At 39.1% G+C, this 18,058-nt stretch overlaps 1 pseudogene; it reads left to right on the forward strand.

Moving 5' to 3' along the window:
* The first annotated feature begins 11,549 nt into the window (after positions 1-11,549).
* LOC132494207 (ferritin light chain-like) lies at positions 11,550-17,962 on the forward strand (annotated as a pseudogene).
* The last annotated feature ends 96 nt before the right edge of the window (positions 17,963-18,058 follow it).

Raw genomic sequence — 18,058 nt, forward strand, 5'->3', positions numbered from 1 at the left:
AAGACAGGACTTGGAGTCCTAAGTCCAAAGCCTGAGTGATGAAATGAATTCTCCTCTCCTCTAGATCTAGGTTTGTGTTTAGAAAATGAAGAAGAGCACTGCACATTTTGATGGTTGATTTCTGGACTTAATGATGACCAAAGAGTGGAAGTTTACCAGGGAGCTATTCTGCAATGACATAAATTATTGATTCAAAATCAAACCTTTAGTATAAATTACTGATTCAAAATCAAATCTTTATCATGTCTCCCTTGCATCAGAAGTCTTTCCCACTCTTCATTTCTTTTTAAACCCTTTCCTGTCTACTCTTGGCCAAAGCTTGAAGCCTGATTTAACATTTGGAAAGAAAATAATGAAATAGTCATAATACAGCAATTCCAATGCCTACTGAAACAGAAGCTCTAAATAATTTTTCAGATAATTTAGGAAATTAAAAACATTTACATCCTAGATGCAAAGACAGAAGTTACTTGTGTAATAAAATAAATGGTGAGACAAAAAGTTTCTGGTCAAGTAGATTTGTTTAAATAGGAACACTAATCTGAGTTCTACCCCTGTGCTAAAACCCAGTGACAGGTTGCATACAGCTTCTAAAGGGATAGTTCAGTGCATTGGGTCAAATTCATGCCCTAAAATGTGGTATTATTAGTAGTACTAGAAGACAGAGTGTGACTGTCTTCTTTGGGACATAGATGAAGACCCCAAGATAGACAATATCAAGGACAAGTTATGTAGAATAAGATATTATCTCAGTCCTTGGGACAGGTCATCCAGGATAGAACAAGAAGTAGATTTATTATCAAGTACATGAAGCCAGAGACAGTAAGCAATGAGTGGTAGTTGGTTAAAATAGACAGGTTTTAGAAGTAGAGGCACGGATGTAGAAAACAAACTTAGGGTTACCAGGGGATTGTGGAGGGGAGGTTAAAATGGGAGATTGAGACTGAAATATACACACTACTCTACATAAAATAGATAACTAATAAGAACCTGCTCTTCTTAGCACAGGGAACTCCACTCAATACTCTGTAATGGGCTATTTGGAAACGACTCTAAAAAAAAATACAAGTGGGGCTTCCCTGGTGGCGCAGTGGTTGACAGTCCGCCTGCCGATGCAGGGGACACGGGATTGTGCCCCAGTCTGGGAAGATCTCACATGCCGTGGAGCGGCTGGGCCCGTGGGCCATGGCCACCGAGCCTGCGCGTCCGGAGCCTGTGCTCCACAACAGGAGAGGCCACAACAGTGAGAGGCCTGCGTGCCGCAAAAAAAAAAAAAAAAAAAAAAAAAAAAAAAAAAAAAAGTGGGTATATGTATATGTATAACTGTTTCACTTTTCTGTACACCTGAAACTAACACAACACTGTAAATCAACTATACTCCAACAAAATTGTTTTCAAAAATAGGTTTTAAGAACCATAGTCAGGGAGCAGTGTGGATTGGAAAGACCTGACAAGAAATATTTCTGCATCCTCAGACAGTGCTCCCCAAGCTGGCTATTGCAAGGGTGAGCATTTAAGAGATCTTTGACATAAGGAGGACATGAGATTAACAATCTATCCCAATGTGCATGAATTATTCTCCTCGGGGCTATCAGAAATCAGATGGCATCCTAGAGCAAGGGTCAGCAGATCTTTTCTGTAAAGGGTCAGAGAGCAAATATTTTGGATTTTGTGTACCATACGTATCCGTTGCAATTGCCTATCTGCTGCTGTAGCACAGAAACAGCCATGCACAATACCTTAATGAATGGGTGTGGCTGTGTTCAAGCAAAACGTTATGCACAAAACCAGGAGTCAAGCGAGATCTGATCAGTGGGCCAGAGTTTGCAGACCCCAGTTCTGGGTCAGTGTTCACAGCTGAATGAGTCATGAGGCCTTAAGTTCCAGTTCTCATTGTACTACTTTCTACCTGGGTGAACTTGGGTTCATCCTTTTATTTATATGGGCCACTATGTTAGTCAAGTTTCTCCAGAAAAACAGAACCAACAGCAGGTCTATACAATGTGCCCATATATATTGATAGATATAGATCTAGATATCAATATTGATATCTAGATCTATATCCATATCTATATAAAGATAGAGAAAGAGAGAGAGAGATTTTAAACAATTGGTTCACACAATAATAGAGGCTTGGTAAATTCATAATCTGCAGGTTAGGCTGTCTAGAGACTCTAGGAAGAGTTGCAGTTCAATTTCTGTAAGTCTTCTGGCAGAATTCCTTTTTGCCACAGGGAAGTCAGTCTTTGTTTTATTAGAACTTTAACTGATTGGATGAGGCCCACCCATATTATGGAGGATAATCTGCTTTACTCAAAGTCCACCACCAATTTAAATATGAATTTCATCCAAAAACACCATCACAGGGACTACCCTGGTGGCACAGTGGTTAAGGATCTGCCTGCAAATGCAGGGAACACGGGTTTGAGCCCTGGTCTGGGAAGATCCCACATGCCGTGGACCAACTAAGCCCATGTACCACAGCTACTGAGCCCGTGCACCTAGAGCCCATGCTCTGCAACAAGAGAAGGCACCGCAATGAGAAGACTGTGCACCACAACAAAGAGTAGCCCTCGCTTGCTGCAAATAGAGAAAGCCCACAGGCAGCAACGAAGACCCAACACAGCCAAAAATATAAAGAAAGAAAGAAAGATAGACAGATAGAAAGAAAGAAAGAAAGAAAGAAAGAAAGAATTTAAAAAACACAAAAATGCCATCACAGAAATATCCAGAATAATATTTGACCAAATAAATGGGTATGGTTGCCCAAACAAATTGACATGGAAAATTTACCCCCTAAGCCATAGTTTTGTCATCTTTTACTGAGAAATTTGACTTATCTGAACTATTTTCATACCTAGAAGATACCTTCTACAGGCAACATGATTTGGCGCCCAAAGCCATAAGTTAGAGCATTTCATTCCAGGTCCCTCCTCAAATATCCATGATAGGTAGAAATTGGACATCAGTAGTTCTTGAAATCTCCCCAGTGAATATAATATGCAACCAGGGCTGAGAATCTGGAGATGTAGAGAGAATTTAAATTGAACTTTAGTTAAACAGTAAAACAAGCTCTGACTCTACTGGCTGGAGCTAGACAAGGGATATGCATTTAGTGGGATGAGAAGACAAAGAACACTAGGGAGTAAATCAAATGCTTTACACCTGTGCTTAGCTAATTGTTACTCAGATAATTCAGACAATCTTACAGCATCTGAACCCTGAAATTCCTTAGTTCTGTTTACAAAAAAGTAACTCTTCAAGTAAGTGAACTCTGAGAATCATGTAAATCATAAAGAAAAAGAAGAAATCTTATTTTCTGAAGTAGTTGATTTCATATATACTGTTTCACTTTCATGATATTAACTAGTTATCTTTCTTCCCATTTTATGTTTGAGGAAAGTAAGGCTTTAAAAATCTCAGTCATTTTCTCAAGGTCACTTGTTAAGGGTGTGGTAGGCAGCATAATGGCTCCTAAAAATGCCCTCACCCTAATCCCTGGAACCTATTAATATGTTACCTTACATGGTGAAGAGGACTTTGCAGATATGACTGAAGTTATAGACCTTGAGATAGAAAGATTATCCTGGATTACCTCATGGAACAAATCTAATTGCACGAGTCCTTAAAAGCAGAAAACCATTCCCAACTGTAGAAAGAGAAAGATAGAGATGACTTAATAGAAGCAGAATCACAGCGATGCAACATTTTGGGTTTTGTAGGTGGAGAAAGGGGACTCTGAGTCAAAGACTATAAGTGACCGCTGGCAGCAGATAGAGTCCAGGGAACAGAAACACCCCTAAGAGCCTCCAGAAAAGAATGTAGCTCTGCCAACACTTTTTTTTCTTTTTTAACCATCTATATTGGAGTATAATTGCTTTACAATGGTGTGTTAGTTTCTGCTTCATAACAAAGTCAATCAGCTATACATATACACATATCTGCACATCCTCTCCCTCTTGCGTCTCCCTACCACCCTCCCTTCCCTATCCCACCCCTCTAGGTGGACACAAAGCATAGAGCTGATCTCCCTGTGCTTTGTGGCTGCTTCCCACTAGCTATCTATTTTACATTTGGTAGTGTATATATGTCCATGCCACTCTCTCACTTCATCCCAGATAACCCTTCCCCTGCATGTGTCCTCAAGTCCACTCTCTATGGCTGCATCTTTATTCCTGCCCTGCCCCTAGGTTCTTCATAACCAGTTTTTCTTTTTTTTTATATTCCATATATATGTGTTAGCATATGGTATTTGTTTTTCCCTTTCTGACTTACTTCACTCTGTATGACAGTCTCTAAGTCAATCCACCTCACTACAAAAAACTCAATTTCATTTCTTTTTATGGCTGAGTAATATTCCATTGTATATATGGGCCACATTTTTTTTTTTTTTTTTTTTTGTGGTACGTGGGCTTCTCACTGTTGCGGAGCACAGGCTCCGGACGCGCCGGCTCAGCAGCCGTGGATTATGGGCTCAGCCACTCCGCAGCATGTGGTATCTTCCTAGAGCGGGGCATGACCCGTGTCCCCTGCATCAGCAGGCGGACTCCCAACCACTGTGCCACCAGGGAATCCCTGTGCCACATCTTTATCCATTTGTCTGTCGATCCTGCCAACACTTTTACTTTACTCAATTGAGACCAATGTCAGACTTGTAAGGTAATAAATTTACCTTGTTTTGAGTCACTAAGTTTTTGGTAATTTGTATGAAAGCAATAAAAAACAAATACAGAGGTTCTACAAGAGCCAGGCTATATATTTATACTTAAGTATTTCTGAAATGAATTTAACATTGTGATTGACAGCAACAGCAGCAGCTTCCATGGGATCCCATCACACACCTGAGGAAAAGCAGCCTAATACAAAGCAGTGACAGCAGCAGGTCATTGCCCCACATTTGGAGTAGTGGGGCACCTGTTCTACTGTAGCAGCAGCATAGCCTGAATGGGAAACCATCCTCCTGTGGCACTAGTCCCATCAACATTAGTGTAATCTGCTAGCATCTGCTGAGCCAACAGGCCCCACATATACAAACCCTCCAACTCAGCAGCATTAAGTGAGCCAGGCTCAGGGTTTCCTGAAACTCATATCCAATGGCACTGGAAAGATCAGATATCACCTACACTTATGAAAACATAAAAAAACAAAAACAGAACACTGGGAACTTCAGAAAGAAAAGGGGAACAATGGAATGGGTGAAAACAAATGGGTAAATAGAAGAGACTATCATTAGTCTCATGAGTTTCTTAAATACTATATGATGGTCAAAGCAAAAATTAGGACACCATCTGATGTGGTTCTCAATGTAGAGAAAGGAAATACTACAGAAAATCATACTTTAAAACTGGGGAATATTAAGAGACCTAAATGGAAGTAAAATTTTGAAACTTCACTTGAAGTCATAAAACACTGATTCCAGTAGACTATGATAAGTTACATATGTATACTGTAATGCCAAAAGCAACCACTAAGAAAAGTATACACACAGTATACACAAATGATTATAAATAAATAAATTTAAATGGGCTTTTTAAAATTGTTTAAGTAACCCACAAGAAGGCAAAATAAGAGAAACACAAGATTGAGAAACTAAGGTAAAAGACAAAACAAAAAATAAAATGGTAGACCTAATCTTTAACATAGCAATAATTACATTCACTGTAAATGATCTAAGTAACCAAGTCAAAGACAGAGATTGGAAGAGTAGATTAAAAAATCACAAGCATGATCCAAGTATATACTGTCTATAAGAAGCTTACTTTAAACATCATGATATAGGTAGTTCAGAGTAAAAGGATGAAAATGATATATCATGTGAACATTAATCAGAAAAAGCAGGAATGGATAAATTAATATCAGATAAAGTAGATTTCAGAGCAAAGGAAATTATTAGGGGCAAACAGGGTCATTACATAAAGATAACAGGAATAATCCACCTAGATGACCTAGTGATACGAAATGCGTGTGCACCAAACAACAGAACTTCAAAATACATGAAGCAAACACTGAAAAAGGTAGTAAAAGGAGAAAATTTTAAATCCACAATTATTATTGGAGACTGCAACACAGCAATTTATAGAACTACCAGACAGAAAAATCAGCAAGGAGATGGAAGAGCTGAAAACATCATCAATCAACAGGACATAACTGACATTTAAAGAACACACTCAATAAGAGCAGAATACATATTCAAGTGTCTGTGGAACATTCACTCATATACCATATACTGGGTGATAAAAAAACATTAGCAGATTTAAAAGAATTAAAATCATAGAGAGTATGTTCTCTAGCCATAATGGAATCAGACTAGAAATCAATAACAGAAAGACAACAGGAGAATCTTCAATCACATGAAAACTAAACATCACAATTCCAAAGAACTCATGGGTAAAAAAGACAGCATCAAGGAAAAAATTGTTAATGCATAGAATAAAAGAAAATGGAGATGTAACAGATCAAAGTTTGTGGAATGAAGTGAAAGTAATGCTAAAAGGGAAGTTTATAGAACTAAATTGGGAAATAAAATATTTCAAAGCAATAATCTCATTTTCTATGTTACAATAGTAAAAAAGGAAGAGGAAAAAACACTAAACAAGCAGAAAGAAGGAAATAATAAAGATGAAACAGAAATCCATGAAACTGAAAACAGGAAAATGGGGGGGGGAAATCAATGAAACAAAAGGCTGGTTCTTGGAAATAAACAATTTAATCAATAAACATCTAGCAAGACTGATAAAGGTAAAAACAGAGATGGCACAAATCACAGATATCAGATATGCAACCAGGGATACCATGACATATCCTGCAGGTTAATAAGGGACAAGTTATTATGAACAAGTCTACACTCTAAATTCAAAAATGTAGATGAAATGGGCCAATTCTTCTACACCCAAAACTACCCAAACTCAGCCAAGATGAAATAGATAATCTCAATTTTCCTGTAACCATTAGAAACACTGATTTTTCATATAAAAACTCCCAAAAGAAATATGCAGGCTTAGATGTTTCACTTTTACCCAAGACTTAAAGAATTAAAACCAATTTTACATGATTTGATAAGAAATAGAAGTAGAGGGAACTGTTCCTAATTAATTTTATGAAGCCAGTATTACCTTGATACCAAAACCAGACAGGAATAGTATAAAAAGAAGACTATAGACCAATATGTTTTATGAAACTGCCTGTAAAGATCTTCAGCCAGAGATTAGCAAATTAAATCCAGAAATATATAAAAAGAATAATATATCATGACCAAGTGGTATTTATTCCAGTTATGCAAAGTTGGTTAAATATTTGAAAATCAAACAATGTAATCTACCATATGCAATAGATTAAGGGGGAAAAGTCATGTGATCCTATCCATTAATGCAGAGAAAGCATTTGACAAAATCCAATCCCATTCATGATTTGGCACATATATACAATGACATATTACTCAGCCATAAAAAGAAACAAAATTGAGCTATTTGTAATGAGGTGGATAGACCTAGAGTCTGTCATACAGAGTGAAGTAAGTCAGAAAGAGAAAGACAAATACCGTATGCTAACACATATATATGGAATCTAAGAAAAAATAGGTCATGAAGAACCTAGGGGTAAAACAGGAATAAAGACACAGACCTACTTGAGAATGGACTTGAGAATATGGGGAGGGGAAAGGGTAAGCTGTGACAAAGCGAGAGAGAGGCATGGACATATATACACTACCAAACGTAAGGTCGATAGCTAGTGGGAAGCAGCCGCATAGCACAGGGAGATCAGATTGGTGCTTTGTGACTGCCTGGAGGGGTGGGATAGGGAGGGTGGGAGGGAGGGAGACGCAAGAGGGAAGAGATATGGGAACATATGTATATGTATAACTGATTCACTTTGTTATAAAACAGAAACTAACACACCATTGTGAAGCAATTATACTCCAATAAAGTTGTAAAAAATAAAAATAAAGTTAAAAAATTTAAAAAAAGAAGAAAAAAACCCCCAAGCAAACTAGGAATAGAAAAGGAACATACTAAAACTCATCAAGAGGATCTACAAACAACCTATACCGACATTATATTTAACTGTGAAAGACTGAATGCTTTCTCTGTAAGATCAGAAACAAGGCACCGATATCTGCCCTCACCACTTTTATTAAATATATTAATGGAGGTTCTAGTAAGAAAATAAAGCAAAAATAAATAAATACATAAATTTAAAAGTTAAATTTTTAAAACATTTACTTAAAAGATAAAAGGACTATTCCTACTACGTTGAATAGGAAGGAATATATCCTACTGAATGTTGAACAGTAATATATACTACTATATTAAATAAGGAAAAGTAAAACGGTATCTGAAGAGGAGATGATAATCTAAATGGAGAAAATACCAAGGAATCCACAAAAAGCTTGAGAAATAATATTAGTTTGTAAATGTTTTAGAGTACCAATCAACACAGTTTTATCAAATTATATATTAATAACAAATGTGTAGAAGCTTAAATAAAAATATGTGATGCCATTTACAACTGACCTAAATAAATACTTAAATATAAGCCCAATAAGACATTTATAGGTCCTCTATACTGAAAATTACAAAATGCTGATGAAGAAAAATTTAAAAGTCCCAAACAAATAGTGAGACATACCTTGTTCATGGATTAGAAAACACAACATAATAAAGATGTCAATTCTCCCCTAGTTAAGAGGCTTAACAGAGTTACTCTTAAAAGGCCCTCAAGGTTTTTGTGGATATAGACAAGCTTATTCTAAGATTTATATGGTAAGAAGAGGCTGAAGAATAGCTAAAACAATTTGTAAAGGAAGATTAAAATGGGAGGAATTCATCTACCCAATTTCAAGATTTTGCAGTAATGATGGAGGGTAGATACACAGATTAATGGAATGGAATAGAGAACCCAGAAATAGACTGACATAAATACATTTAACTTGTTTTTGACAGCAGTGTGAAAGCTATCAAGGAAGAATAGACTTTTCAAAAAATGGTACTGAAACAGTTGGACATCCCTCGACAAAAACAAACAAACAAAAAATGAACCTTAACCTAAACCTCCACACCTTACACAAAAATTAAATCAAAGTGGATCATAATCTTCAATGTAAAAGCAGTACTTTTTTTTTTTTTTTTTTTTTTCGGTATGCGGGCCTCTCACTGTTGTGGCCTCCCCCGCTGCGGAGCACAGGCTCCGGACGCGCAGGCTCCGGACGCGCAGGCTCCGGACGCGCAGGCTCAGCGGCCATGGCCCACGGGCCCAGCCGCCCCGCGGCATATGGGATCCTCCCAGATCGGGGCACGAACCCGTATCCCCTGCATCGGCAGGCGGACTCTCAACCACTTGCGCCACCAGGGAGGCCCCAGGACATTTTGAGAAAAAAAAAATAGGAGAAAATCTTTGGCATCTAGAACTACGTGAATAATTCTTAGACTTGACACCGGAAGTATGATCAATAAAAGCAAAAATTGATAAATTGGATCTCATCAAAATGAGTTAAAAATGCTTCGTAGAAGATCATTTTAAGTGGATGAAAACTCAAATTACACGGTGGGAAAACATATTTGAAAATCCCACATGAGACAAATGACTTGTATCTATAATATACAAAGAACTCACCAAACAACTTAAAAAAACCCAACTAGAAAATAGGCAGAAGACAGGAACAGACATTTCATGGAAGAGAATATACACATGGCAAAGAAGCACATGAAAAGATGCTCAACATCATTAGCCATTAGGGAAATGCAAATTAAGACCATAATGAGATATCAGAGAATAACTAAAATTAAAGGATAGTGACAACATCAAATGCTGGTGAGTACATAGAAAAATGATATCACATCACTGGTGGGAAAATAAAATGGTTTAGCCACTCTGAGAAACAGCTTGACAGTCTCTTTTAATCCTAAAAGTAGATTCACCCTACAACACAGTAATTGTACTCTTGAGCATTTATCCAAAAGAAACAAAAACTTAATTAAGTTCCCACAGAAACTTACACATAAATGTTCATAGCAGTTTTATTTATAACAGCCCCAAACTGGCCACTACCCAAATGTCTTTCAATGGATGAATGTTGAAACAAATTGTGATAAAATCTTATGATAGAATACTACTGAGCAACAAAAAGGAACAAATTATTAATATATGCAAAAATTGAAATGAACTTCAAGGGAATGATGCCGAGGGAAAAATTTTAAAAAGCCAATCTCCGAAGATTAAGTAATTCATGATGATATTTACATATTATTCTTAAAATAACAAAACTGTGGAGATGGAGAACAGATTAGAAGTTGCCAAGGGTTAGAGATGGGGGTAGAAAGTACAGCGGGGGATCTTTGTGAGGTTTTTGTGGTCCCAGTACAAATAATACACCAATCTTGGTTTTAACCCCGAAAGATGTTTAAAAGCAATTCCTAATAAGAGGTGTCCAGATATTTAGCAATGGCAGCAGATTAGAGGTATAGCTACCCAACATGACAGCTTCAAAACAGATGGTACTAATTCAATGCATATGTTCATTTTAAAAAGGCCAATCACAATACTTAAATGGTATATATCTTAACGATATTATTCTAAGGATCCAGCTATACCAGATGGACTAGCAGGATTTTCTGTACATTCAATCTTATTTAAGACAGTATATCTTATAATAAGACAGTTAAAAAAAGAAAAAGAAAAAAAAAAACCAAACCAACTACAGTTGGATATTCTCATAGGAAGATGAGGTGAAAATATGTAGCAGCGGTTCAAAAGCTTAAGCAGGGGCACCTAAATTTGGCTGCACATTAGAATCATCTGAAGCACTTTTTAAAAACCCTCACACCAACAGTTGCTCATCCTAAACCAATAAAATCATTTTAAATCTCCTCAGACGATGCCATTGTCTAGCCAGAAGTGAGAACCAGCGGACTAAGCAGAAGGGGATGTTTCTACAAAGATTTCTTAACAATAAGTTCTTTCACCCAATCAGATTTACCTTCCTGCAAAGGGGTAAAGAAGGCTAGATGTTGTCCATACTTGCTTAGCTTTAATGAGCACTTGTGACTTGCCCAAAACCTAGATCATGTTTCCCCTAAATTTCATGTGATTTCCTAAGTTCTTCAAATCCAGGGCTAAGGGGTTTGCCAGGATGAGATTTTAAGTGCTCACACAGGGGAAGTCCCTGGCAAACCAGGACAGAGGTCACTCTACATTGAAATGTAAAGCATCCTAAATAACCCTGCCACTGCCCCCAGATACTAGTCTGGGCCAACCAGTGGAGAAAAGGCATTCTCCATTACTACCACGGCAAATGCTGCTGTACTTGCCTTGGCTACTCCCTATCTTTTCCAGGCGTCTCTCCCCTTCACCTGCTGGTGGACGCTTTGGCAGCTGACAATGCAGATATTTTCAAACTTTAAGGTGAATAAAAATCATCTGGAGGGCCAGTTATAACAGAGATCACTGAGCCCCACTAGAGTTGCTGATTCCATAAGGCTGGGACAGGGCCCTAAAACTTGAATATCTGACACATTATCAGGGGACGCTGGTAAAGCTGGTCAGGTTGTTACCGAATGCACGTTCGTGTGTCTGAAGCACAGTGAGGCCAAACAAACCGAAAGGTTGCAGTCTGGAGCAGAGAAAGGTTTATTGCAGGATCTAGCAAGGAGAGGGGTGGCCCGTGTTCCAAAAACCCTGAAATCTCCAAAGGATTTCAGCAAAGCATTTTTAAAGGCCACGTGAGGGAGGGACGTCCCAGGGAATGTGATCAGCTCGTGCACAATCATCTGACTGGCTGATGTTGAGGCCACAGGGCAGGTAACATTATCCATCCTTAGGTGCCAGAAGGTCTGGGGGCTGTGTGCTCATGATCATCAAAGAGTTAATTTCTTCCATTGGGTGGCGGTTTTTAGCATCTGAAAACTCAAGAAATATGCCTGAGATACTATTATCTGAGGACTTCAGAGAGGAACTACAGCAGAGGCTATGGGGGATGGGTCTGTCCTAGGAAGGCCCCATAGGGTACTGCTTGCTTACAAGGTGACCATACTTTGAGAACCACTGCTCTAGTGGCTTGGAATGTTAAAGTAATGGAAGAATCCCTTCCCAGATCTAGATTCTAGTATCACCAGCTATTTTGGTGGGGGGAAGGGTAAGTTTTGTCCTTGCTTGGACTTCTTGTTCATTTATATCAAAGCCTATTTGGGGCAGTGCACTCGGCAGTCCTGCAGATCTGTCTTTTGCTTCAACGGTGTTTGGAATGAACAGACCCAGGGATGCTCCTTGCTCCAGCCCCCGACCACCCTCCAACATTTCTTCCTGTCGCAACCTTTGGAATCAGCCACTCAGCTATCCTCAGCCTCCAGGACAGGCCAACACCGTTTTTGGAGCTTAGCTCCTTATCACTGATCAACCACGAGTTCCCAGGTTCGTCAGAATTATTCCATCGAGGTGGAGGCCGCCATCCACCGCCTGTTCAACATGCATCTGTGGACACTTACCTCTCTCTAAGCTTCTATTTCCACAGCAACAGTGGGACTCTGGACAATGGGGGCCACAGTTTTCGCCAACTGGCTGAAGAGAAGTGTGAGGGCGCCCAGCGACTCTTGAAAAATGCAAAACAAGTGCTGTGGCCGCGCCCTCTTCCAGGGTGCGCAGAAGACTTCTCAAGATGAGTGGGGTAAAACCCAGGACACTGTGCAAGCCGCCATTCTTAGGGAGAAGAACCTGAACCAGGCACTATCGGATCTGCGTGCCCTGGGTCCTGCCCACGCAGACTCCCACCTCTGTGACTTCCTGGAGAGCCGCTTCCTGGAGGAGCAGCTGTAACTCATCAAGAAGATGGGCAACCACCTGACCAACCTCTGCAGGCTGGCTGGTCCGCAGGCTGTGCTGGGCGAGTATCTTTTCGAAAGGCTCATGCTCGAGCACAAACAGGAGTCTCTGAAGTCCAGCGGCCTCTGAGGAGCCCCTCTGGCGTCAGAGCTTCTGCCTGAAGCCCAGCTTTGCAGCCACTAGGCAGCTTTGTAACCGCCCTGGAGCCCTCTCCCAAGCCTTGGACCAAATGGAAACAATAACGCTTTTTGTAGAAGGAAAAAAAAAGCCTAGTTGAAACACAAACAGAATAAAGAGAAAAAAAGAAAAAAAAAAAAAAAAATATATATATATATATATATATATATATATATATTCATGTTCTTTTAACATATGAATTGCCCCACTTTATCTGTGTGAAATACGTTTGTTCCCGTTATTGGGCTGGTTCTCAAGCTTTGCTGCTCGTATGAATTACCTAAAGAGCTTTTTTTTTTTTTTTAAGTATTAAATATTTTTTTAAATTAGTTTCTGCTTTATAACAAACTGAATCAGTTATACATATACATCTATTCCCATATCCCTTCCCCTAAAGAGCTTTTAAGAGAAACTTTGGTGTCTGGGTCCCAGCCCCAGAGATTTTGATTCAGTAGGTCTAGGGAGGAGCCTGGGCACGGGGAGGTCTCAGAGCTCCCCAGGTGATTCTAATATGCAGCAACTTTGTGAACCACCTCTTGGCTTCAATCCAGCTAGTGATCAGATATTAAATCTAAGACACATGGGCTAGTGCGTGAGCTCTGCTGCTAGGCGTGTTCCATTTTCTTCCTCCTGGAAGATTCGTGCCAGGGAAAATGATGGATAGTTGTGTTACTTCTCTGAAATGGATAGAAATTTCCAATTAGCGTGAACAGGGGAGGGTGAATGGGTGAATGCAATAAGGTGTATCATTTATGTATTTCCCTATGTGTATGGCTAGAAGCTTTTGCAACTGACGTCTGCCCTACTTTTCATGCGAATGGTAATGCTTGTCCTCCTAATGCAGCTGTAAACTTTATCAGCCCTTAGGTAGACAGCATCACAAAATATTTACCCCTCCCCACTGGCCCACTCTCAAGCTTCACTCCCCTTCCCCAATACACAAATGTACATCAATGTGCTGGAGACCAATATCAACATACTGACCTTCAATTCTTCTACTTTGCAGCTTCCCTCTTATCAGGAGATGTCAGCATTTAGTGCCCAGAGGAGGCATTTCCAGTCATCTCAGCTTAGAGGTCAAATATCCAGATATCCAAATATCCAAAGTAAAAAAGGTTAAAGAAAAGAAGAAGAAGAAAGCAAGGAAGAAAAGAAGGAAACAATTTTCTTATCTCATAGTAATAAGGCAGTTTCCCTTAAAAAAATAAAGACTTAAGCCTTAAATTCTCTTTCCTAATCAAAATGTGCTTTTCCATCTTTAGACTATTCCTCTTATATCCTGTATTATTCATGATGTTTAATTCTTGAAATAGCACATGTCTGAAAACAGAAGCTAACCTCTTGTCCACTATGAATTAAATCTTCTTTTCCTAGGACCCGTCTACAATGTACAATTTGGGGTTTGCCAATATAATTATTTTCTCTGAAATAAGGTACAGCATTTTGCCTTTTCAATATATAGTTATATAATACATTGTTAACACAACATAGTTAATATAGTCAATAGAGTCAATACAACTATAACACACATGATATGATGCCACTTTGGTTATTTTCTTCATCCATGTAATTCTGAAATTTGACAGTATAGTTTTCATATTCTTTTTTTTTTTTTTTTTTTTTTTTCTTTTTGCGGTATGTGGGCCTCTCACTGTTGTGGCCTCTCCCGTTGCGGAGCACAGGCTCCGGATGCGCAGGCCCAGCGGCCATGGCTCACGGGCCCAGCCGCTCCGCGGCACATGGGATCCTCCCAGACCGGGGCACGAACCCGCATCCCCTGCATCGGCAGGCGGACTCTCAACCACTGCGCCACCAGGGAGGCCCTAGTTTTCATATTCTAATGAGCTGAGTATTACCTTTGCAAGGATAGAAAAATAAAATAACTTCATAATATTCTTGTGTGGTTTGCCCCTGGGGTGGATTACCATAATGGGGGCATATTTGAGCCTTTCTCCCAGTCATTAAAAAACTTCCAGCGAGTAGCCCCTTGTCCTCTCCAGGAAATTGCGGGAAAGTATCTTTAATCACAATAATCCTGGGGGGAGAAATCTCGGAAATAAGACATCTGCTTCTGTGCCTTGTTGTTTTGCACAATAGCAATGATTGCTTTAGCAGCTTCTATTGCCATATGTGTATAGTAAGTAAATGAACATAAAATTGCATGAACGCATAAAAGAAGGATAAACCCACCCAGTTTAACAAATCCACTCTCTCACCTGCTGTGCCCTGAAACGTGAAAGAAAGAATCACGGGATCATAAGGATTCATAAAATAACAGTCTCTGTTAACAATATTGACAGGAGGTATAAGGATGATTTGTCTGATGTGGGACCAACAGCTTAACTGCTTAATTCTTTTTTTTAAGGGCAAATCATTCATTTATTGTTTAAAGATTGCAAGACAACATCTGAATTTTTGTAGCCCAATTTAAATGTTTTACTTTTTTGATAAAGCAGAGTATAATAGAAAAACAATTAGTTTCCAGTAATATCTATATCTCTATTCAGAATTAAGTCTTCCACAGACATGTAACCTGGAAACAAAAGCCTGTTCCAATAAGCAAAGCTTCAACAGAGCGGCTACTTTTCAGGCCAGGGAAAGGTTCATCCCTATAGGATGATGATGTGCTGTGTAAAATGGCTGCAAGGTCACAGCCTTGAGGGCGTTGGAAGTCTGTTATCCTATTCCACATTAAGTAGTTTGGTGAACTTCAAACGACCCTTCGTCAGCAACCAAGCTGCCAACCTTTAACTGATATTTCAAACAGGTAAAAAATAAATGAAAAGAAATCCCTACACTGATGTTCCTTGATTTACACTGTTAAATGGTTCATTAACATGTAATTCTGGCTAAGAATTACATTTGAGACTCCTTGTTCAGATTTTGGTTAACAGTACTAATCTTTAGAAATTCAAGTTCTCATTAATCAATAATTTGTCAGCTAGGATACATTCAGGCATCAGCTGCAACTACAGAATAGGCGCACTGCCTCAGCGCTTTGGAAAGACATAATCTACAACACTACTAGCAGACAAAATATCTGTTACTAGACAGCATATGTGCAGTACAGCAAGACAAAAACATCTATTAATATGTGCCGCGGACCAGCCAGAGAAAGAGGATTTCACCGCCCAGGGTCAGAAGGGACGGGGTAAGGAACTGAAGTAGCACCGACGAATGGGGTCAGAAGGACCAAGACAACTGATGGTTGCAAGGCAAGTTTTATTATGCTACGGTTGCAGATTATATAGACTAGAAATGGAAGGTTGCCAGATGGTGGTTTACATTATTTATAGACTGTCTTGGCTCAAGGTTAACTTCCCTGGGAGAAAACCCATAAACCCAGAATCATCCAAAATAACCTGCATGTGCAGGGGGGAGACAGCTTTGCTTGTCTCATTTTACTTTCTTTCTGATTTCTGGGCCCTGCTGATTTATCTCCCATGGAATGGAACAAGGAGGGGAACAAGTAGGGACAGTCCCTTCGAGCAGCGGCGGCATGCCTGGCATGTCCTTAGCCTGATCTCAAGGCTGACTGTTTCCCTCAGTTCCCCCTTCTTTATTTTTTAATTTTTGCTGCAAAATAATTCCATGAAGCGTAGTGCCGAGAGTAGTATATTGTTGCATGAGGATACGAAACAGACATGAGAAGATTATTATCAATAATAGGCAAATTATGGCCAGGGTAATAAATCCTGACAACCCTCCAGTAATCCACGACTGAGGGTTTAACCACTTTAAATGGTCCAGTAAAATTTTAATTACATCTTCTTGAGAAATATCATCAAGATGTGCATTTTGTATATCCTGAATTTCAGCATTTAATTTCTTAAGATCAAGACTAATATTATTATCTGACCAAACACTCAGCAGATGCATTTTTACTTTTTCCCATTCCCAAATACAGTCATGTACTTGTAAGGAGTAACACAAATCCATGTATACTTTTCATGACAAGCTACACGCATCCTCAATTTTAATGCTGCCATCTGATCTCCAATCCCTCAAATTGCGTTTTTAAATTCATCTAACTTGTTATTCATCTGTAAATCTATGTAACTTTGTAAAGATAAAGCAAGACTGGTATTTTGAGATAATTGATTAGCAAAGTGAGCATGATTAATACTCTGTGAAAGAGCAAGACGGGCAGTAGCCGCGGTAGCAGACAGAGCAGCCAAGGCAAGTCAACTTACTATTAGCCACCCAATAAAGCGTCTCCTTCTCTGCAAGGCTTTAGAGAGTTCCACCCATGCCTGTACTCCAGTATCTTCCTACCAAGCTTCTCTCAGATGTACAGGCACCATAACATATATGGGTTACTTTAGTATAAGCACAGATTGTGTTCCTGCAGAAGGGAACATACAACTGTAAAAATACAATGAACACAGCTAATATTATATCCTCCTTTGGAAGAATTACCAATGTTAATAGAACCAATCAAAAGTGTATATGGAGGAGCAACACAACTTATAACAGGTGTATTGGAATAAGTTAGAGCTAGTTTCCATATATCCCAGTTCTTTTGAAATGCGATAAACCTATCTATGACGGGAATAGAAGTGATAAGAATTTTCCCCTTGGTATAATCTATACTACACCATATTTGGTTATTATTCCAAGATGCATTGCAACATTCAAAATTGGATCCAGGAAAGTTAATGGTCATAAAAGGAGGAAATTGATTTTTTGACTTTCTCTTAAGAATAGTAACCATATGTCCAGCCATAAGTGTCCCTTGTCCTCCAAGTAAACGCTTCATACACAAATAATTTCCTGAATCTTCACCTGTAACCTTGGCTATAGTAATAGCGGAATCCCTAAGTGGTGAGGCGTATGAGATTCGACCTGTAATATTAATAGGTTGCCCATTTTTATAGCAAATGATGGTATCCTTAAGATCCTCTCGTCGGCTGGTAGCCGGGCATGTAAGAGTAATGTTGGTTCCTGTAAAACGAAGGATGCCTGGAGAGCCTGACAAACTAATTGATTGATCCGTTCCCTCATAAACATCTGTATGCTCATAAGTAATAGCCTTTCCACATCCAGTTTCCAGATTCAATGGGCTAAGACG

Source organism: Mesoplodon densirostris, chromosome 7, assembly GCF_025265405.1.
Source record: "Mesoplodon densirostris isolate mMesDen1 chromosome 7, mMesDen1 primary haplotype, whole genome shotgun sequence".
Taxonomy (NCBI): Eukaryota; Metazoa; Chordata; class Mammalia; order Artiodactyla; family Ziphiidae; genus Mesoplodon; species Mesoplodon densirostris.